We start from the raw sequence: 23,854 nt of genomic DNA on the forward strand, positions 1-23,854 counted from the left end.
CACTGGGGGTAAGATAGATGCCGCCTGCAAGAAAATTAAAGAGACCTTTGGAGAAAAGAGAACCACCTCCATTAATATCAAGAGTTCGGATGAAAAAGCAGTCCTAAGCAAAGAAGTTAAAGCAGAAAGGTGGAAGGAATATATAGAGGATCTACACAAGTGCAATGCACTTGAGGGCAATATTATGGAAGTAGAAGAGGACGTAGATGAAACTGAGATGGGAGATACGGTCTTGCGTAAAGGATTTGACAGAGCACTGAAAGACCTAAGTCGAAATAAGGCCCTGGGAGTAGACAACATCCCATTAGACCTACCGAAATCCTTCGGAGAGCCATCCATTACAAAAATCTTCCTAGTCTTGAGGAAAATGTATGAGACAGGCGAAATATCCTCAGTTTTCAAGGAGAATGTAATAATTCCAATTCGAAAGAAAGCAGGTGCTGACAGGTGTGAAAATTACCGAACTATCAGTTTAATAAGTCACAGTTGCAAATTACTAACACGAATTATTTTCCAGACGAATGGAAAAACTGATAGAATCCGATCTCGGGGAAGATCAGCTTGGATTCCGCAGAAATGTAGGAACACGTGAGGCAATACTGATCCTACGACTTAACTTAGAAGATAGGTTAAGGAAAGGCTAACCTACGTTTATAGCATTTGTATACTTCGAGAAAGATTTTGACAATGTGGAATACTGTTCAAAAAAATGGTTCAAATGGTTCTGAGCACTATGCGACTTAACTTCTGAGGTCATCAGTCGCCTAGAACTTAGAACTAATTAAACCTAACTTACCTAGGGACATCACACACATCCATGCCCGAGGTAGGATTCGAACCTGCGACCGTAGCGTGGAATACTGTCTTCTTCAAATTCTGAAGGTGGCAGTGGTAAAATACAGGAAGCGAAAGGCTATTTACAATTTTTACAGAAACCAAATGGCAGTTATAAGAGTCGAGGGCAATGAAAGGGAAGCAGTGGTTGGGAAGGGAGTGAGACAGGGTTGTAGCCTTTTCCCGATGTTATTCAATCTGTATATTGAGCAAGCAGTAAAGGAAACAAAAGAAAAATTCGGAGTAGGAATTAAAATGCATGGAGAAGAAATAAAAACCTTGAGGTTTGCCGATGACATTGTAATTCTGTCAGAGACAAAAAATGGTTCAAATGGCTCTGAGCACTATGGGACTCAACATCGTAGGTCGTAAGTCCCCTAGAACTTAGAACTACTTAAACCTAACTAACCTAAGGACATCACACACACCCATGCCCGAGGCAGGATTCGAACCTGCGACCGCAGCAGTCCCGCGGTTCCGGACTGCAGCGCCAGAACCGCACGGCCACCGCGGTCGGCTGTCAGAGACAGCAGAGGTCTTGGAAGAGCAGTTGAACAGAATGGACAGTGTCTTGAAAGGGGAATATAAGATGAATATCACCAAAAGCAAAATGAGGATAATACAATGTACTTGAATTAAATCAGGTGGTGCTGAGAGAATTAGATTAGGAAATGGACACTTCAAGTAGTAGGTGAGTTTTGCTATTGGGGCGGCAAGATAACGAATTATGGCCGAAGAAAAGAGAATGTAAAATGTAGACTGGCGATGGCAAGGAAACCGTTTATGAAGAAGAGAAATTTGTTAACATCGAGTATAGTCTTCAGTGTCAGGAAGCCGTTTCTGAAACTATCTGTATGGAGCGCAGCCATGCACGGCAGTGAAACATTTACGATAAACAGTTTAGACGGGAAGAGAATAAATGTTTTTGAAATGCGTTGCTACATATGTATGCTGAAGATTAGATGGGTACATCACGTAACTAATGAAGAGGTACTGAACATGATAGGGGAGAAGAGGAATTTGTGGCACAATCTGAATAGAAGAAGGGATCCGTTGGTAGGATACATTCTGAGGCATCAAAGAATCACCAATTGGCTACTGGAGGAAAGCGTGGAGGGAAAAATCGTTCAGGTAGACAGATGAATACACTAAGCAGATTCAGAAGCATTTAGGTTGCAGTAGTTATTCGGAGATGAAGAGGCATTGAGAACTGTATCAAACAGATCTATGGACTGAAGACCACAACAGCAACATTCGGTATTTTGTTTTCAGATCAAAGTGAGGTATGGCCCATTACACGAAAAACACATTCTGATGAAATTATAATAAAACGTTTTCCAGAAATACGTTAAATGCCCTATTACCAATTCGCTGTATGACACTCCAATCACTGTTCAATGAAAACTCGTACGCCCAGTTAATCTGCCTTTAATTATGTAGATAAGTGTCTGGAAAGTGTAGCTAACTCTTGTAAATAAAATGTTTCTGATTTTCACAGTGGTTTCCATTTAGCGACCGATCGGAACTAACTTTCGGGAAAATTCTATTCTTTAATCTTAGTAATGTCTGCTTTTCTGCTTCGACAGTGGACAGTACCATAGCAGAAAGTGTTGGTCCCTCTCCAGAAGACATCGCTAACGCACTCTATTTTGGTAGCGCCCATCTCGGAAATAGCCGATCGATGTCTGATGGTGGAAAATGTTCAGTAAATACTTAACATTAGTCTAATAACAACTGTAATGTAAGCTTCTACTTTTCATTGTGTTCTCAATACTAAAAGGATTTATTTACTTAATAGTACCATGGAAGCTCAGACAAAATACCATATCTTTGAGTTAACACTGCCCAAAACAAACAATATTTGAAAATAAAACTACCTGCAGAACCAAGATGAAAATTTTAAAAGAAAAAGACAGAAACGGAGCAGCCATGTAACAACAAAAAAGTTTTGTGAGTATGAAAATAAAAAAAAGACCAGATGTATATATGAACCTTTCTGCTTCTTTTAGAATCCTCTACCCATTGACCAGACGTTTTCGTATCGTAATATTTCGCACAGTACGTCAGAAATCTCGAAAAACCAAGACTTTGTCATCACTACACACCGGAGTCCCTTCGATAGTGGCCTCTCCGACCTAGTGCGGCTTCTAAATGAGATAATCATTTGCAGCCTACTATACATAAGGAATGGCAGATGATACACTTTCTCATAAAATCGCTGTTTGCGAGAGAAAAATGCAAACATTTACAGAATTTACACAGACGAAAATTACATCGGGGTCGAATGAACAAGAGACAAAGAGAAATTGGTTGCATGCACCTCGGTGCATGCAAATGCATTTAACACATTAAACCGCGTATCGTCCCAATTTCAAGAATTATTTATCTAATTTAGGAAATGCTTTGTTCTACCGCCAACATATGAGTATTCCGTTGTGTCAGTTTATGCGTTATGCAAATCTGGGTAACACATCGTCCGCGTTTTGCGGTCTGCGGCTACTATCTTTTACAGTGTTACATAGCACAATTAATCGTAGCTGTTCGCAAACAGGTGCATTAGAGAAGTTATACATTTAATGTCTAAATGAGAAATGTGATGACTTTGGCAACACTAGTGTTTATTTTGTAGTTTGGGGTTGCCTTTTTTTCACGTGTGACTGATTTCGTATTTAAGTGCCCTCGATCTTGAGGTCTGAATTTTTTTTTTTAAACTAACTTAACGGTTTAGGCGCTTAGAAACCTTTACATATAGAGAACTCCATTCCACATATCTTTTGGATAATTCAAGTAACGAAACACTTTATAACTATGATAGACATAAGAAGGATTGTTTTTAATACAAATCCGCTATTATGTGAAATAAATACAGTCCCAATATTCTGAGCAAAACTATTAGATGCACAGCACAGTTACTTAATCTGACCTCATCTGTGGAATTCTCTTTCCTAAAAGGGAGGTGTTAATTCAACGAACATAGCCTGTACGATATCTGCGCTGCTCTGGCCACGTCTCTGTTGTGTACCCTACCGCTGAAAGAAGTTCAGACAACTCACCAGAAGTCCTGATATAGAAATAGAATCATTAATACCGAATGGACGAAGAAGGATTATGGTGTTATGAGATCATTAGAGTCGGAGCACTATCTACATTTGAGACTGGAAATCGGAAGTTTTCTTTTTAAAGAAATTTGCTTTAACGGAGAGAGGAAACAGCGGGAAACCTAAAGTGGATGGCCGGACAAGGGTTTGAACTGCAGCGCTCCTGAATTCGTGTCCGGAGCTCTAATCACGAATTTTATTTATCGTGTATGTGTCCCGCTTTTCTCCTCACGTCTTGACACCTAAATTTTGCTCCCATGCATTTAGGTGGGCGGAACAATGCGTTTTTTGAAACAAACATTTTTGTCTTCCTTGCTTTATTTTTCAATGGTCACTGCACGGCATCAAAATTACGCTCATTTTTGTCTCATATATCAGTTGCGCCTCTGTTAGTCATAACATTTGACACTTCGCAACATAAACAATGAAATTATTCAAGGATGGCTTCATCCGGGGACTGGGTGTTTGTATTATCCTCATCATTTCATCATTTGTGAAAATGGTAAGACTGAACTGTGAAAAGATTGGGAATTTGTACGGGTGCTGGTAACCACGAAGTTGAGCGCCCCAGAAACCATCATCATCAATCAAGGATGACTCCAGTTAAAAATTTTGTTGCCTCAAAGGAAATTTTTAGTGAAATGCGATATTTTTGTGATATTTGCTATACGATACACACCAGTATTCTCTACATATTTTATGCGTACGAGAAAGGGAATACAAATGTTCGTCTTCACCTGTTCTACAAATGATGCACTCGAATAATTTATCCCAGGTAAACAATTTATTTTTCAGTACCATATTGTCAGTTCTGTATACACCGGGCGATCAAAAAGTCAGTATAAAATTGAAAATTTAATAAACCACGGAATAATGTAGATAGAGAGGTAAAAATTTACACACATGTTTCGAATGACATGGGGTTTTCTTAGAACAAAAAAAGAAAAACAAAGTTCACAAAATGTCCGACAGATGGCGCTCGACAGCAAAACGTCAATGACTGCGCATGACAATCGTGTATAAAAGGAGCTGTAATGAGAGAGAGAATCAGATGCGCCAGCAGTCGCAGCATGTTGACGTTACCTGAAAAGCCGGTTTTAGTAAAGCTGTATTATCAGAATGGGGAATGTGCTAGTTCAGCGTTACGATCCTATCGCCATAGGAAGGGGATTCGAACGGGTGAAGGTCCGTTGACAAATGCAGCTGTGGCGAGAATGATTTCGAAGTTCGAAGCCACGGGTTGTTTAGTCGATAAACGCCGTAGTGGCCTACCGAGCACAAGGCGTAATGCTGCTGAGACAGTTCAGGAAGAAATGGAGACTGTAGAAAGGTTCGTCTATGCACGGGGAAGTCAGCGCTCGTGCAGTCGCACGTCACACCGGCATTCCATACACTACCGTTTGGTTGGCACTGAGGCGTACCCTCCGATGCTATCCATACAATATCCATCGGCATCATGAACTGTTACCTGGCGATTTAGTGAAGCGGAGTGCATTTGCGGCGTGGGCGTTTCAAAAGATGGCGGAAGAAGACAGGATGAGTAACGTGTTGTGGACCGACGAAGCTCATTTCACGCTCCGAGGGTCTGTCAACGCCCACAACAGCAGAATTTGGGCTACCGAAAATCACAGAACTGTCGTGGAAACTCCATTGCACGACAAGAAAGTCACGGTATGGGTTGGATTTACCACATCTACCGTTATTTGGGCCTTTTTTCTTCGAGAAAATACGTGATTCTGGTTTTGTAACTGCTACCGTGAGGGATGAGAACTACGCCGATATGTTACAGAATCGCATCATCCCCAGCCTGGCTGATAAACACCTGCTGGAACGTACGATTTTTATGCAGGATGGCGCTCCACCCCATATTGCTAGACGCGTGAAAGATCTCTTGCGCGCGTCGTTTTTTGATGATCGTGTGCTCAGCCGCCACTTTCGTCGTGCTTGGCCTCCCATGTCCCCAGACCTCAGTCCGTGCGAGTATTGGCTTTGGGATTATGTAAGTCGCAAGTGTATCGTGATCGACCGTCATCTCTAGAGATACTGAAAGACAACATCCGACGCCAATGCCTCACCATAACTCCGGACATGCTTTACAGTGCTGTTCACAACATTATTCCTCGACTACAGCTATTGCTGAGGAATGATCGTGGAGATATTGAGCATTTCCTGTAAAGAACATAATCCATCATCTTTGGTTTGTCTTACTTTGTTGTGCTAATTATTACTATTCTGATCAGATGAAGCGCCATCTGTCGGACATTTTTTGAACTTTTGTATTTTTTTGTTTCTAATAAAACCCCGTGTCATTCCAAGCATGCGTGTCAATTTTTTACCTCTCTATCTACTTTATTCCGTCATTTATTCAGTTTTCAAGTTTATACTGACTTTTCGATCACCCGGTATATTAGACACGTTGGACATGTTGCAGTAGTCGTCTTGGTTACGACCTGATTGGCGATACTGAAGTTTATTTTCATCTTAACCTTAGCTCAATGCGGAGACGCTCCAAAGAATTACTTGCTTCGCTTGTAGCGGTCTGCCTGTCGGGAGGCTTATGCCTGGCTGCACAACAACGATAAAATTCAGTCTAGGTGCATACGACTTAAAACGGGCCCTAAAGTATATTCCCTATATTCCCAGTAAGAGCGCAATGTTCAGTAAGTTGTTGGAACTGACTAAAAATCTATCTACGCACTCCGATAAATTTACGGCACTATACTCGATTTAACAGTTTGTTATGATCACAGACATCATGTAAATTTCTTAGAATAATTAACATTCAATAATTCGTAATTATTTCTCCACCCGGAAATTAATAAAGTGTTCAAAGCTATAATTCAATAAACGGTGACTAGAGAATGATATCGTTTCAACAAACACCTGACTACAAATTACAAGTAACGCATATTGTTGGTATATCAGTACCTGTATTGTACCTCTTCAGCCCCTGGCTATCATTTAGTTCAATCATAAATACAATTCGGAGTTACTTCTACCAAAGCTGACCTGGCGCTTCAGTCCTTCAGAATATGGCCAACATGTAACTGAATGGATAGTAGCGGCTTTTTCATATAGCCTTCATCATTCAGCAGTGTCTTGTCGACGCTGTTTAATGGCTGAGAACTAATGACATAGTTTTTTTTTATTTTGCATGTGTACTTCTTTATTTTAGCGCTTTCTTTTAAATTGACGATATCTTATATTCTCTCTACTATTGCATTTATCCCTTCGTACGGGCCCACCATTTTCATGATACGACAGGATATGATTGTATGTGAAGTTCGCGACAGGACGCAATTGTTGGCGCCGCAATTGTCAGCTAACCTAAACAATGGATGTCGTGTGCTTCATATTTCTACGTATTGTGCAAATTTATTCTGTGTTTTAACATAACATTTTTTGCATTGTACTGACATAGTGGACCAGCTCATGATTTCCTAATTATAATGATACAAAACAGAACTTCCTTTCTATTTGCGTGCAATTCCTTACATTTGTTTATAATGAGGGTCAAATGTCAAACCCGGCACTAAGTATCGTTATCCTGCAGGTCTTTCTGTATTTCGTTACTATTTTGTTGAGTCATGACCTCTCCGCATACAACAGCGCCAGCAGCGAACACCCTCCTACATCATCCACTAGGTCTTTTATGGATATTTTGTGTACTAATTGTTTCATAACACTTAATTAGGTCGATCTGATCCAGTACTCACTCGATCGATACCTCAGTTCTAAATGTTGCGGGAACAATTAAATTAAAGGTTAATGATTACACCTCTCTTTCAAGTAACCCAGAAGAAACAGATTGCAATGATAGGAAATGTAACAAAGCCATAAACGAAATTTTAAAGCATAGATCTTGCGTTCACAGAGCGTGGCATACGCTAGTCACAAACTGTTCGACATTAAAAAAACAAAAAAGCAAAAAAAACAAAAAAAAACACACATTTGGAATTAAGTAGCATGGTTGGAATCGTCACGTAATTTGAAAGTTTACTGTAAACACAAGATTTGTTATTACCTTCTTCCTACTTTAAAAATTCGTTGTTTATTAATGAACTTAGTATAGACTGCTAACTGCTCATTAAAACATTAACTATCGGTGGGTAGGTTAGACCATTAAAGAGGAGGAAGTCACGGGAAGTGAGAACTCAGTATCTAATAAACTTCCTAACACCAGAAATGTTATTTTATTAAAGAACCAGTGACAGGGTACTTACTCCTTATTACATTTGAACTTGAGATTTTGAAAATATTAATGCTGAACTGGGACTCGCAATTAGATCTTCCCTTCAGGACGATACAATTCCATTGTCTGGTCTGCGGACCGAAAAGATTGTTCAATAAGGAAATGTTATCAGCAGCTCTCGGCGGTAATCACGTTCTTTTATCATTTCGTGTTTGGATTCGAATCCTGGCCCAGAACAAAAGTTTTCAACGTGTCATTTCAACTTGGGGTGTGTTCACCCTCACATAAAACGAAGGTGAATAATAATTATGGTTTTTAACGTCTCTTCGTGGGTTGTCAACAGCAACGATAGATGCCTGTCTCAACTCCCAGTCAGACGGAGAACTTTTCATCGCACCTGACACTCCCAGCTGACAGTGAAAAAGATTTCAATAGATAACATCTCTCCATCTGTAGTCAACAGCGATCTGTAGTCAGCAGCGACTCCCAGTAAGCACAGAACTTTTCGTCATGTTTTTTCCAGTTCAAACACTCGCACATCTCGCAATTGATGAAATGAACCGATATTTAAAGTCTGTTCATGGTTAGATGAAAACAGTAGTGGGTGCCGGTTGCGAATCCGAGCGTTAGCAAAGCTTTTTCGTCTCTTCGTTTCAGTTTCAGTTATTTCACGATTGGTGACAAAATTCGCTATCAAACATCTGACTGTGCTTAGTTAACGGTCTGCTTAGGTACTGGGTTCGAATTTCCATCCAACACAAAATCATTCAATTTTAAACAAGCACACAATTCAATGTTTGAAATTTAGACCATATTCAAGAAAGTTTGTGAGTAGCTGCTGGAGTCCTGGATCCCAATCAACAACAAAAATTTTAGTTGCTTTATGAAATGTTATTTACTGTAATAACACTACAGAGTGTGCCATTTCTAACAAAGTATATCCTGATATTTGCATTATCGTGATATTAATTTGCATCTTTACTGATACCCATACGGAGCAATGTTCCCTAGTGGTCTCGTGTAGTAACCATTTTGTGTAGTGAAAGAGACTGCACCGAAAAGAAATTAGAGTTGCAAGGATGTTACATTATATAGTTTGCATACAAATCAGGCGGAAGGCAATTCGGCCATTCGAATACTGCACTACTGGCCATCAAAACTGCTACACCAAAAAGAAATGCAGATGATAAATGGGTATTCATTGGACAAATATATTGTACTAGAACTGAACATTTTCACGCAATTTGGGTGCATAGATCCTAAGAAATCAGTACCCAGAACAACCACCTCTGGGCGTCATAACGGCCTTGATACACCTGGGCATTGAGTCAAACAGAGCTTGGATGGCACGTGCAGGTACAGCTGCCCATGCAGCTTCAACACGATACCACAGTTCATCAAGTGACTGGCGTATTGTGACGAGCCAGTTGCTCGGCCACCATTGACCAGACATTTTCCGATGGTGAGAGATCTAGAGAATGTGCTGGCCAGGGAAGCAGTCGAACACTTTCTGTATCCAGAAAGGCCCGTACAGGACCTGCAACATGTGGTTGTGCGTTATCCTGCTGAAATGTGTTTCGCAGGGATCGAATGAAGTGTAGGGACACGGGTAGTAACACATCTGAAATGTAACGTCCACTGTTGAAAGTGCCGTCAATGCGAACAAGAGGTGACCGAAACGTGTAACCGACGGCACCCCATACCATCACGCCGGGCGATACGCCAGTATGGCGACGACGAATACACGCCTCCATCTGCATCTACATCTACATCTACATCTACATGACTACTCTGCAATTCACATTTAAGTGCTTGGCAGAGGGTTCGTCGAGCCACAATCATACTATCTCTCTACCATTCCACTCCCGAACAGCACGCGGGAAAAACGAACACCTAAACCTTTCTGTTCGAGCTCTGATTTCTCTTATTTTATTTTGATGATCATTCCTACCTATGTAGGTTGGGCTCAACAAAATATTTGCGCATTTGGAAGAGAAAGTTGGTGACTGAAATTTCGTAAATAGATCTCACCGCGACGAAAAACGTCTTTGCTGTAATGACTTCCATCCCAATTCGCGTATCATATCTGCCACACTCTCTCCCCTACTACGTGATAATACAAAACGAGCTGCCCTTTTTTGCACCCTTTCGATGTCCTCCGTCAATCCCACCTGGTAAGGATCCCACACCGCGCAGCAATATTCTAACAGAGGACGAACGAGTATAGTGTAAGCTGTCTCTTTAGTGGACTTGTTGCATCTTCTAAGTGTCCTGCCAATGAAACGCAACCTTTGGCTCGCCTTCCCCACAATATTGTCTACGTGGTCTTTCCAACTGAAGTTGTTCGTAATTTTAACACCCGGGTACTTAGTTGAACTGACAGCCTTGAGAATTAAAATGTAGAATTTCACGGCCGGAAATATCATGTCCATTATAATTATCCGGGCTGTTATGCCGTGGTCGGTTGACGAATTCTGTGTCGATTCCCAACGTTTCGTCTCCGACTGCGGGAGACATCTTCAAGGGGGTCCGTAGCTAAATGGAAGGTCCAACACACCCACTGGCTCGCTACTGACTGCCGCTGAATTCCGTGTCCGCGCGCTCCCACGCCGCGGCGTGACGTCACGTGTTTTGAAAACGTCAGTGCATTTGGCCGCTGTCCGTCGCCGTCGATCGCCGTTGCCATCACCCAGTAGTGGGCGGGTGGTACACATCTTCTTTAACACCGGCATCCATATGCCGTTTAATTTCACACCCTCCTCCTTACCGTTGAAATTATTAGGGTGTTTAACGATTTCGATTGGCTCCCTGTAGAGCCTTTCGTAATATCCGCTTGTGGCCGCTAGTACTTGCGTCTCCTCGAAACGAATATTGTGGTTCCCTGGCTGGAAAGCATGCTCCGCAACAGCTGATCGTTCCGTTTCTCGTCTTCTATAATTTCCCCTGTGCTCTTCCAAACGTTTAGAAACAGTTATTTTAGTGGCACCCACATAAACATCACCACAGCTGCATGGGATCCTATACACTCCAGATTTTTCCAGTGGTTTGCGAGAGTCCTTTATGTTAAGTGTCCTCAGTAATAATGAGTCTTCGCATATCTTGTATGGGGGAAACAAATTAGCGTAGTTATAATATCAGTCCTAAAACATAATAATGTAGGTTTAAATTTTATAACGTATATGGCCTGTATCAGTGGAAGTTAGACAGAAAAACTTTCCGTAAAGAAGTAAAATATTTGGGAACATAAGGGAGAGTATTTATCTGTTATACGATTTACGATAAACCAAGCAGCCGATGACAAATTCTTAAAAGAAATAAAGATTGCTGACGACGTAGAAATATTACTATCTATCTTGATAGAAGACCGACCATCGGATGGAACTTGCAAAACCCATCGCCGACAAACATCAGTTTCCATATCATCGTTCAACATTCGTGAAACGCATGAGCAACGATATCCATGGTACGAGCAGAGTCTAACACTACTGAAGTGCGGAAAAATGAGTGTGAAAACTTTCCTCTCCTTGTCGCTTACTTGGAAACTGAAGTCATATTTTATTGGGAACTGAAAAATAGACTGACAGGAAATAATCACAACTCCAAAAACTAATTAATGTAGAGTATCGAAATGTCGGGAATAAATTTGTTTAGTTAACATACTTAAGTGTTTAACATTGCAAGATCACATGTTAATGCAAGCGCGATACAAGCCATTACAAATGTGAAATCCTGTTCGTTAATAACCAGTGTAACCGCTAGAATGTTGAATGCAAGTATGTAAAAGTGCTTGCATTGTGTCGTACAGGTGCCGGTTGTCAGTTTTGGGATGGAGTTCCATGCTTGTTGCACTTTGTGGGTGAATACAAGGGCGATAAATGCGGTTTGTGGATGGTTATCGTCCGATAATGTCCCATTGAGCTCAACTGGCGACAGGTCTGCTCATCTAGCAGGCCAAGGCAACGTGTCGACACTCTGTAGATTATGTTGGGTTACAAGAGCCGTACGTGCGCGAGAGCTATCCTGTTGGAAAACACCCCTTAGAAGGCTGTTCCTGAATGGCAGCACAACAGGTCGAATCACCAGACTGATGTACGAATATACAGTGAGGTTGCGTAAGATAACAACGAGAGCGCTCGGGCTGTCATACGAAATCGCACCCCCGATCATAATTCCATGTGTAGGTCCAGTGTGCCTAGCACGCAGACAGGCTGGTTGCAGGTCCTCAACTGGCCTTCAAACCAACACGCAGTCGTCGCTGGCATCGCGGCAGAACTGACTTTCATCAGGAAACACAACACTCCTCCACACTGTACTCCAATGATGTCTCGCTCGACACCACTGAAGCCGCAAACGGCGGTGGTTTGGCGTCAGTGTAAGGCAATCTACAGGGCGTCTGGGTTGTAGCTTTCCTTGATACAACCGATTTGTAAACAGTTCGTTACGTTACTGTGGTGCCAACTGCTACTCAGATTGCTGCTGCAGATGCAGTACGATGCGCCAGAGCCATACTCCAAACACGGCGGTCTTTCCTCTCGGTGGTGCCACATGGCCGTCCGGAGCTCGATCTTCTTGCTACCACCGCTGCGAGCAGTCACATACAGTGGCTACATTCCTGCCAAGTCTTTCTGCAATACCGCAGAAGGAACATCCAGCTTCTCGTAGCTCTGTTACACAACCTCGTTCAAAGTCTGTGAGGTGTTGATAATGGCGTCTTCCTCGCTTAAAGACATTCTTGATGGACATAAACTCATCACGTCCAAACTCAAAAGTAACTAGCACTCACGACAGCTGCAGCGTGTACGTAAAGCATCCTCGCAGTGATGCTACTCGCGCCGCTCTTGTGCGAATGGAGCGAAATTTGAACAGACATCATGTTTCAGATTTAGATAGACGTCTACCAACTTTCGTTTATGTCGCAAAACTTTTTCTCGGTGTTGTGATTGTTTTTCCGTCAGTGTATGTTCGGAACAGAGTGTAAATGTACTTACGTGACACTTTATCTAAACTTGAGTTTGAAGGGTTAGGAGTAAAAACACTCTTTACAAAACGGGTTTAGCTTAAGATTTTCGTAACTGCCGGAAAGCAATTATGACCTGTGTACTGGGTTTATTTAACTTCTGGTGGGAAAAGTCAACGCGTGGGTAATTCGATCTGCACGGCAGTGGTGACCGACGGGGCGGCTCTAAAATTATGACGTGCGCGTAGCGGCCTGCCGCTTTGACTTATTTCAAGTTCCTGAGTAAGGCCAGCCGCCCAGCCGCCACTGGCAGGCGGCCTGCGCCGTAAACCGCCACCCAGGCGCGCCTTCCGCCCAACCTCCCCCCCCCCCCCCCCCACTTACCCCTCTCAAGACTTTCAACACTCGCCGTGAAGTGGGCGGCCGCGTGGGCCTGGGAGAACTGTCGTGTCGAGCGTGTTACGTTTAACGATTCGTGGAAGCCATGTTTCTTTAGTTTAAGGCCTGTACTACAGGGCTAAATTCGCATGACCTAACTCCTTCAGACGTAACAGGTACAGAGATTTGTATAACTCGCTAAAATTTTAATGTAATGATCGCAGCAAAAAATAAAAGTATAAATTGTTAATTGCTGATTGCAGATAATTAACAACCATCCTCAGATCTGCGGAATGCACAGGAAACTGCCTTTCAGTTAAAGCGAGTGCTTAACAATCTTAAAAAATATGCCTGATTTAACAATAATATTGAAACATAGAAACAGTAAAAAAAGCGTACCGGGCTTGCTAAGGAATCATTGCCAAAGTACAATCTTGTCCAAGTCATCGTTCCGGAGTGTAGCTCGTCAAAGTAAATAGGTGGTCAAAATGTGGATTTTTCATCTTCATTCTCTATCGCCTTTATCCCACGCCTACGCGGTGTCGGCATGGTTATTACTGTATTTCGCAATTTTATGTCAGGTGAACATTTATATGATTACAGAGTGCACTGGGGTGACCGAAGTCATGCAATAGCGATGTACACATAAAGAGATGGTGGTAGTGTCTCTGACACAAGGTATACAAGTTCAATGCATTGGCGGAGCTGTCACATGTATTCAGGCGATTCATGCAGAAACATTTCCGAGGTTAGTATGGCAACAAAGCAGGAATTAACAGACTTTGGACGCTGAGAGGTAATTGTATCTCCACGCATAGGACATTTCGGAAATCATTAGGGAATTAAATATTCCGAGATCCACAGTATCAAGAGTGTCCTGAGAATACCAAATTTCACGCGTTACCTCTCACAACGGACAACGCAGTGACTGACGGCCTTCACTTAACGACCGAGAGCAGCGGCGTTTCCGTAGAGCTGTCAGTGCTAACATTGCGTTAAATAACCGCAGTAATCAATGTGAGACTTACAGCGAACGTATCCGTTGGGCGAATTCCGCTTTAATCGGCTGTGCCATCAGTCGCCCGTCGTGAGTGCCTTTGCTAACAGCACGATATCGCCAGCCGCTCCTCTCCACGTCTCGTAACAATTTCGGTTGCACCCTAAACGACTGGAAAACAGTGGTCTGGTCAGATGAGTCCTGATTCCAGTTCCTAAGAGCTAATGGTAGGGTCCGAGCGTGGCGTAAACCCCACGACCCCATGGACCCAAATTGTTATCAAGGCACTGTGCAAGCTGGTGGTCTCCATAAAGGCGTGGAATGTGATTGCATGAAATGAACTGTGTCGTCTGGTCACACTGAAGCAGTCAGCGTATATCTTATGGTTATTTTAGGCTTTTTGGAGATCATTTTCAGCCAAACAACAGTGGAATTGTCACCGAGCCACAATTGTTCATGACTAGTTTGAAGAACACCGGACATTTCGAGCGAATGATTTGGCCACCTATTTCGCCCGACATGAATCCCATCGAACATTTACAAGAAATAATGGAGAGATCAATTCATGCACAAAATCCAGCATCGGCAACACTTTCGCAATTATGGACGGCTCAGTATTTCTGCAGGGAACTTCGAACGACTTGTTGAGTCAATGCCACTTCGAGTTGCTGCAGTACACTGGGAAAAAGGAAGTCCGACACGATATTGGGAGATATCCCATGATTTCCCTCACCTCAATCAATGAATAAAAAAAAAACGAAGAAAAATGAAAGTAACTAGAAATAGCAGAAATGAGAGTAGTGAGGAAACATTAAAACTGGTGAGCACAAAGTAGGCTTCTTTGAAAGCAAACTAACCCATGGCTTGCATAGCAAATACGACATAAGAAGCAGGTTAGCACGGGAAAACAGGTCTTTTCTGGCAAGTAGAAGTCTATTGATATCATCATAGGCCTTAATTAAAAGAAGAAATTTCTGAAAATGTGCATTTGGAGCTCTGCATATTATGGAAGTGACTCAGGGACAATCGAAAAACCGGAACAGAACAGAACTGAAACTTTTGAAATGTGTTGCTACAAAACAATGTTGAAAATTAGTTGGACTTATAAGGAGTGTGGAGGTTCTCCGTAGAATTGTGAAGAAAGGAACATATGAAAACACTGACAAGAAGAAGGGGCAACATGCTAGGAGTTGTGCTGAGACGTTAAGGAATAACTTCCGTGTTACTAGATGGAGCTAGAGAGGGTAAAAACTGTAGGGGAAGACACAGACTGGAATACATCCAACAAACAATTCAGGATGTAGGGTGCAGGTACTACTCTGAAACGGAGAGTTTAGCACAGGGTGGCAGAATGCCCTTCCCTTCGCCACCATTTACAGCCTAGGACGGAATTTGTGTACACTAACTGCTTGTAAGTGGTGTCAGAGATGTGAAAGTGCGCGAACGTGTTCTAAAAGGTTGCAAGTCGTGTGGCTGAGGTGGGAATTGGGTAAGAGCCCGACAGTGATCTAGTCGGTTGTGGGAAATCGCCAAATATCCACATGCCGGCTGACTGGCACAACGTCACTCGCCATTGGTGGATTCGATCCGACGTGCTAACACGCGCGATTATCTATTCCTCTCTCTCTCTTTCTTTCTATTTTTTACGATTCAGACGGCTGTTAACGTACAAAACCGTGAGAAGACCACTCTTTGCGCATGCACGTAGTCTTATGTACTTTGTTCTCGACACCACGTGGTCGTGCGTGTTAAGTGTCACTCCGAAAGCGTATAATCGAGAATCCCAATGCACTTGGCTACCTGAAAGAGGTCGTTATTGTTTCCTTGACTAGAAAACATGACCATAATGCATACGACTGTTTGATTTAGGGCAACTGAAAACGTCTTCCACACTTCCAACCCACAGTAGCGAAGCTATACACAATACACAAACTAACTCAAAATTTATTGGAAAGCACAGTGTTACAAACACGTTTTATTTCAAGTGCGGAGCAGAGCAGATATTCATTGAACAAATATATTTTTCTTTCATAGACTTCTTGGTTATGGAACGCATCTATAGAAAACATGTTGAAACACATGATTTTCCAGTAAACGTATAAGTATCAACTTCACATATTGGAAGTTGAACACATTAAAGTTTCTGAGTACACGAGAAAATGTAACTACAACTATCAGGTAATTATCTACAGACGTTACATACACCTCAGGAGAAGCAGTTTCTCGACAAGCCAGTTACTCTGAGCAGAGAGAGCTGTGTGCCGAACATCCGGCAACGAGTGCCCTGCTCACGGCAGTTCTATTACGGAGTCGTCAGGATTGCGACTGAGCGATGAGTTAATGGAAAACGTACTCTTGATAGATGAACCATTCTTCCGTTTCTAATTGTTTAATTTGGTCCTAATACACCCAATTCTTAAGTGGTCTTGTGTTTCTGGGTTTTTTACTATGTCAGTCTATGCCCTTTTCCTCAGTGACAGAGTCGACAACTTTGTCTTATGATGAATTATTTCATGTAACCCTGTCGCATCGGCCTGTAGTTAAGTACTCAAAGCTCTTACTTCGATTTTAAGGTATGCTGCGTACTTTCGCTGCTGATAGATATTTAGGCCCCCAAGCTACAGCCCCATGCCAGTTGTGTGGTTGACTCGAGAGGAATTCTTCGATTTTGTTTGTCAGTCCGGCATCTGTACGAGGTAGGATTAACAGAAGAGATGGGCTAGATCCAACGAAAAGTGACGTCTTTCGTCATAGTCTTCTTGTCATTGTTGTTCGATATATAAATTGAAGAGTAATGGCGAAAGACTGTATCTCGTCTTACACCCTTTGTTACTGTTCCCTCTTGGTTCGTGTACATACTGTACATCACCAACTTTCCGTACAGCTTACTCCTGTTTTTCTCAGAATTCCGAACACCTCGCACTATTTAAACCGTATCTTGATTTTTCTTCAGCCTTTCTTCCATTACCGAGCGCAACGTGACAACCGTCTCTCTGGTGCCCTTAATTTTCCTAAAACCAAACATCCTCATCTAACTGATCCTCAACTTTCTTTTCCGGTGATCTGTATATTACCCTTGTCAACAGCTCGGATGCTTAAGCTGACTATGCTTGTCTGCTCTTGGACTTATAGCAATACCTAAGTCGCAGTTGTAAATTATGTATTTTCTTTAACGGATATCATCATTATCTTGTAATACACCTATCTCTATGTAAGGTTCATTTCAGCAACGTATATCCCTCTTGGTTACGCACGTATGACCAACGAAAGAGGATGTTATCTTCCGAAGAGTAACTGTCTCCAGATGTATGAATAACACAACAGGATGTGCCAGTTAGACCAGAATTCTCATCGGCAGTATTGATCATATTAGGCAGGCAACAACGCTCAGAATAAAAAGGGTCTTGGCTGCGTAGTTATTTAATGTCAGTTCGCATTATACCCTTTTAGGCATCACTATATAATAAAAACAAGAAACCAATCAATTGGAAATAAATAGAGGAAGGATTACAGCCTTTTCTTGTACGACTACGCAGGTAAAATGAACTAAAAGTAATATAAACTTGTGTGAAAGTAGCTGTAACCAAGCCACCATAAAACAAACTACATCCACCTCACATCTTATATGTTTTTATGACAGATAAATTACACACCCAGTTATTGAGGCGTCCATTTTCCACTTTATATGCCTTTATGAAGGATGGGTTGCATATCCAGCTGCTTTTATTAAGTTTATGCTACTTTTAGCTCTTTTATCTGCATAGTCGTACAAGACAGGACCATGTCCCGTCCTCAGTTTGTTTATAATTGAATGGGTTCTTGTTTTTGTACACAATCTGATGATTTCCCAAAACGATGAAACGCGTCACTGATATTAAATAATTTCGTTACGAAGACTGTTTTTGTTCCGAATTAATTTGAAGCCGGTTGCTGTAGCATCGTGCTACAATGGAATGGAATAATTTTTAACAAAATAAAGCGTATTTGATTCCGCGATAACGATTTATTTTGTTGTATATGCTGATACCGAAGCCTTACTTTTGCTCTGCTGGGGAGCAGAATGCATTATTGCTGATACCTAAGGGATTTCACAGGCATGTTGTACAGGAAAGGACCGTGTGTGTTTCGAAGTTTCTGTTTTTGTCAAACACTGGCACAATGCAGATAAGCAAAGAAATTCGGGTCTTTTGTCAACACACGTCTGGTAGCCAGCCGGGCGGAAACGCGCCACTGTATAAACAGCAGAATGGCCGCGAGCGGCCCCTGCGATCCGCCTCTCGTTTCCTCACTTCTGCATATTTCGTAATTCCCTCCGTCGAAAAAACTCTTTATGGTGCCTTTCTGTTTGCATTTCTCTTATTGGTGAACATGGATGTTTGTTTCTGTCGGCACAAAGCTTCCATATGCCGAAGAATTTCGTTACTTTCTTTTTTTTTCACGTATGATTGTGTGAATTTTTTAAGGATTTCTTTCTTTACGTCTGAAGTGCATATTTTCCTTTTCTCTCGCCGATATCCCACACACTTCAGATTCAACAACACACTGAAGCTACTGATGGTTGAAAATTGCGAAAAACTATTCAGTAAGTAAATACATGAACTTCAGCACAATTAATTTGACTATTTAAAAGCATATATGTATGAACAAGATTATTTTTTGTTTTGAACGTTAGATTTAGGTCGCATTCAATATAACATAGTACACTATAGTGAATATAATCGACAGGTGAATAAATATATAAATGAATACTATAAAATATCACAATCATAAAATATTTATTTTCATTACAATAGCTTTATGAAAGCAGGGTTGTCAAAACGGACTCGGAATTTCACTTAAAGCTTTCTCTCATCAACTATTGAATTTCTCGCTGTGTTGACGGATCTACACTATACACAAGTAGTACCCTGCAAAATAGTCAATTCCATTCTATTGTATGACAGAATTCATGATACTGTAAAAATTTGATTAGGTGTGTGCTTAGTTTCAACAGTAGATGGTTATGCGACTCCAGTGGATCCCCTCGAACCTGGCTTCAGATCAAGAGGTTCCTGCCTCAGGAACTGGTGAAGGCAGGTGGCCTAAACAGAGGACGTGGGTAGCGATGTCACAATCCAAGATGGCGCTCGCAGGAAATTAATTAATGCACGATGGCAAAACTAGGTCACTTGTGCTAGCGCTCATTAGGGCACCATATTAAACATTACCCAAATAATCTGAAATCTGATTCATGTTCAAAAATATACGAAGATATATATGTAAGAATACTGTCACTACTATTTATGTTATAGTATTCGCACATGTAAGATATATCTCTATTATTTATCAAAATACCTGTGACACTGTTGCTGATTGAACTCACACGCTAAGCAAGCCACTTAAGTACAAAAAAACCATACGTAAAACGATGCATTTTAGTAAGACCTTTAAAACATTATATCATGTAATCTATATTTTTTCGTAAAACGCACGGATAGATTTATAAAGCTCTAAATTCTTATTATAAACACATAAGATGGGCAAAGATAAAGATGGACGATGTTCTGTACAGGTAGGAAAGATTAATATCTCAAAAATACTATCTTTGTATCAGAATAAAATTATTTATTTAATACATAAAAACTGCCAGTACAAGACACGTGTAGGATGCTTATCGCACTACGCAAGTGTAACTTTAATTTCCAGGCTACCAGACGACATCGAGAGCAGTTTGAAGGCATCACTGTTGACGTTGGGCGTTCTTCTGTTTTTTTTTTCTTCTATTTTTTTAAGTAGTTTGTTCTATGGGAGTGAGGATTGAGACTTGCAGCAGTTATATCACACTGAACACTTCTTATCTGATGTGAGTAAGTACTGTAACTGAGTCTGAACATTGTTCTTCTTATTTTGAGACTCGAAAATCTCGTAGATGGTCTTTACTGGTGGCTGCGAGACACGCTGACAAAATGCCACTAGGTACAGTGGTGAGAGGTAGTACAATGTTTCCTTTCGTGGAGGACAATATGTATTTTGTCAATTAGTTGCGACCAGTTTTTTATACTCCCTATTACTTCTCTAAGGCTAACTATAGATACTCAAATTATCTCGCCTTGCATATCAGTATGAGCGTATTGGTCGCCAGTCGTATGATTTTATGTGTTGCCTCCTTCCAGAGACTATATATATTTGATCACCCCTGTATAATGTGGAATTGACCACTAGATGTCACTAAAGGATGACGCATATTGTGTTCTCAATACCGAAGCAGTAATAGCTATACTGGTCTGTAAGGAGAGCTCAGTAACATCACACGTGAACTAGTCGTTGGAAGCTACCTGAGTAACGAATCCGTCAGCGACATTTCATTCCAAAGCTGGACAAGTCGACTTTCGATCATGTGTTTCTGAAGTGTAAACACAAAGGAATAACGCAGCTAATTCAAGACAAGGCAAAGCTCATGTACTGATAAACAGGAAGTGTCGAGCACTGTGGAATGTGGTTCTAAAAAAATCGCATTAATTCAGTAGAGGGAATCACTCGTGAGTTCCTAAGAGTCACCGGCAGTCCAGCTAGGGACAGGGAGTTAAAAAGAGTAGGGCAGAATGGTCGGGTTATTCCTCATGAACCGCACACTTTGGTGGTCAGTGCCAAGCGACACTTGAGGTCATATGAAGGGTGACGCCACTCGACAGCGGATGACTGGAAATGAGAGTTTGCATTGTGAATCACGCTATACTCCGTGGCAGTCCGATTGAAGGGCTTGCGGTTAACGAATGCCTGACGAACGTTGCCTGCCATCACTTTCAATAAGTGAAATACGGAGGAGTTGGTGTTACGGAATGCGTGTATTTTTGTGGTTAGGATGTGGTACCCTTATTGTGCTTAAGAAAACATTAAACGCGGAAGGATTTGAGCACATTTTACGGCGCTTTGTACTGCGTACAGTAGAGGAACAGTTCGGAGATGATGACAATGCACCGCGTCACAGAACAGTATCTGGGAGGCAATGGCTAGTTGGCAATAACATTCCTGAAATAGACTAGCCTGCTGAGAATCGCGTCTTGAACCTAATGGACCACCTTTGGGAGGTGATTCGCTCCAAACCTTCTCTGGTTCAACTTGCTGAGAGAGAATGAGCTGTCATTCCTCCCACACATACAAAAATCTCACTGAATGTGATTACAGCAGAGCTGCAGCCGTCATAAAGGCGAAGGGTGGATACCCCAACATTAATGTCCGTTGATAGGTTTCTGGATGCCTTTGATCAGATAGTGTGTCATAGGTACACAGATAACTTTGACAAACGGCCTACGCCAGTTTGTGTCTAATATTGTTCAAAGGGGAACTAATGAGTGGAATATCAAAAGCTTAAGAAGGAGTGAAAGGCGTACTCAAGGTCGCTATGTACTTATAGGAACGAATGGTTGTCTGATTGAAACTCCTATACTTTATCTCTAGAACATCGATTTACATGAGCGTGATGTCCAGGCAGCATAAAACACGCAAACATTTAAAACTGGATAAGAAGCGTTTGGAAACAGACAGGGTATTGTACAACGAATCATCACTTAAAAGAAAAAACTTCAATGGCAAAAGAGTTATGTACAGTTTGCTCAAACACGAGTACGTCACAGCTAGGTGCTGAACTGCGCCACCGGACGTCCGCAGATCCCGGAATTTCGTATTCGGCTCAGGGCGCTGCTCGGCCGTCGCGCGCTGCTGCAGGGGTGATGAGTTGCTTGCAGCTGGTTCGAGAGTTTTGGAGGCGCGAACTTGGCTCCGACGCCGCCGCATTCAAACGACTTACAGCGCTCTGAGCCAGCGGATATTTTCAAGACACCACATTAGCTTCTTCAGTTAGCGAAGTATTCAACTGACGTTATTTACTCGTTTAAACTCAAGAGGCACTTGGAAAATGCGCAAAAGTAGCTATTAAATTATCATCACGTCGAAAACTTTCTTAATTCTGTCGTGTAGAGACGTGGCGACATAAATAAGGAGAAGTATGGTTACTTCGAAGAATATTTTATCCGTAATTTCACGATAGCAAATGTAATAACATATCTGATGTTCGAAATTCTCAGAAAAATAATAATAAGTTACAGGGAGTGATCGGTAACATACAATGCGCACATTAATCGAGAGAATGGAAGACAGAGACGAAGTGCTCAGATTGAAGATAGTGTTGGAGATGCAATCTTTCGCAACTCCTGTTCAGTCTGTATATCGAAGAAGCAGTGACAGAAATCGCAATTCAGGTTAAAAAGATATCGACAGTAAGATTCACCGATACCTAAGCAATCCTGAATGTAATTGAAGAAGCACTGTAGGACATCCTGCATGAAATAAAGCGTCCAGTGAGTATAGATTGTGGACTGAGAGTAAACCGAGAAAATACGAATGTAATAGAAGTAGCAAAAGTGAGATTATCGATAAAAATCAAAATTCATGACCACGACATGAAGCAATTTTTTAAACTTGGATGCAAAATAAAATATGGCGCAAAAATGAAGGAGAAGATGAATAACACATCAGCAAAGGCTAAGAGGGCATTCCTAGCCAAAATAAGTGTGATAGCATAAAACATTAGTTTTAGGTAAAAATATTTGAGAATGTTAGGTTGCGGCATTCCGTTGTATTGGAAGAAAATCAAGGTCTGTGTAGATACCGGAAAAGAAGAAAATCGAATCGTTTAAGATGTGATTCTAGAGATGGATGTTGAAGATAAAATGGACTAATAACGAATGAAGAGGTTCTCCGCGGAATTGCACAAGAAAGGAACATACGGAAAACACCGACAAGAAGAAGGCCCAGGATGATAGGATATGTGTGAAGACATCCAGCTGTTACTTCCATGGTACTAAATTTATCAGCTTTCTGACTGGTTTGATGCAGCCCTCCACGAATTCCTCTACTGTGACAACTCCTTCATCTCAAGCAGCGCTTCCACACTTTGTCGTCAGTTATTAGTTAGACAGATTCCTCTCTCTCTCTTCTTCTACAGTTTTTAGCCTCTACAGTTTTTAGCATGCTCTGGTACCACGGAGGCCACTCATTGATGCCTTAACGCATGTCCTCTCGCCATGTCTCTTTTTTACGTCAGTGTTTTCCATATGTTCCTTCCTTCGTCGATTCTGCGGAGAACCTCCCCATTCCTTACCTTATCAGTCCACCTAATTTTCAACATTCATCTATAGCACCACGTCTAAAAAGCGTCGTTTTTCTTCTGTTCTGGTTTTCCCACAGTCCATGAAGAACGCCCTCTTGACCTGCATTAGTCTGCTTTTTATGCAATCCTTGATTCGTCCATCATGGCTTATTTTGCTTCCACAAAAGCCGAATTTCTTAACGTCTAATTCGCGATCGTCGACTTTGATATTAAGTTTATCGCTACTATAGTTTCTGCTATTTCTCATTTA

The 23,854-nt window shown here is 41.6% G+C and overlaps 1 protein-coding gene across 1 annotated transcript in view; it reads right to left on the minus strand.

Moving 5' to 3' along the window:
* LOC126475244 (octopamine receptor beta-2R) overlaps positions 1-23,854 on the minus strand; it is a 785,384-nt gene that overhangs the window by 97,932 nt on the left and 663,598 nt on the right. The window lies entirely within an intron of this gene.

Source organism: Schistocerca serialis, chromosome 4, assembly GCF_023864345.2.
Source record: "Schistocerca serialis cubense isolate TAMUIC-IGC-003099 chromosome 4, iqSchSeri2.2, whole genome shotgun sequence".
NCBI lineage: Eukaryota > Metazoa > Arthropoda > Insecta > Orthoptera > Acrididae > Schistocerca > Schistocerca serialis.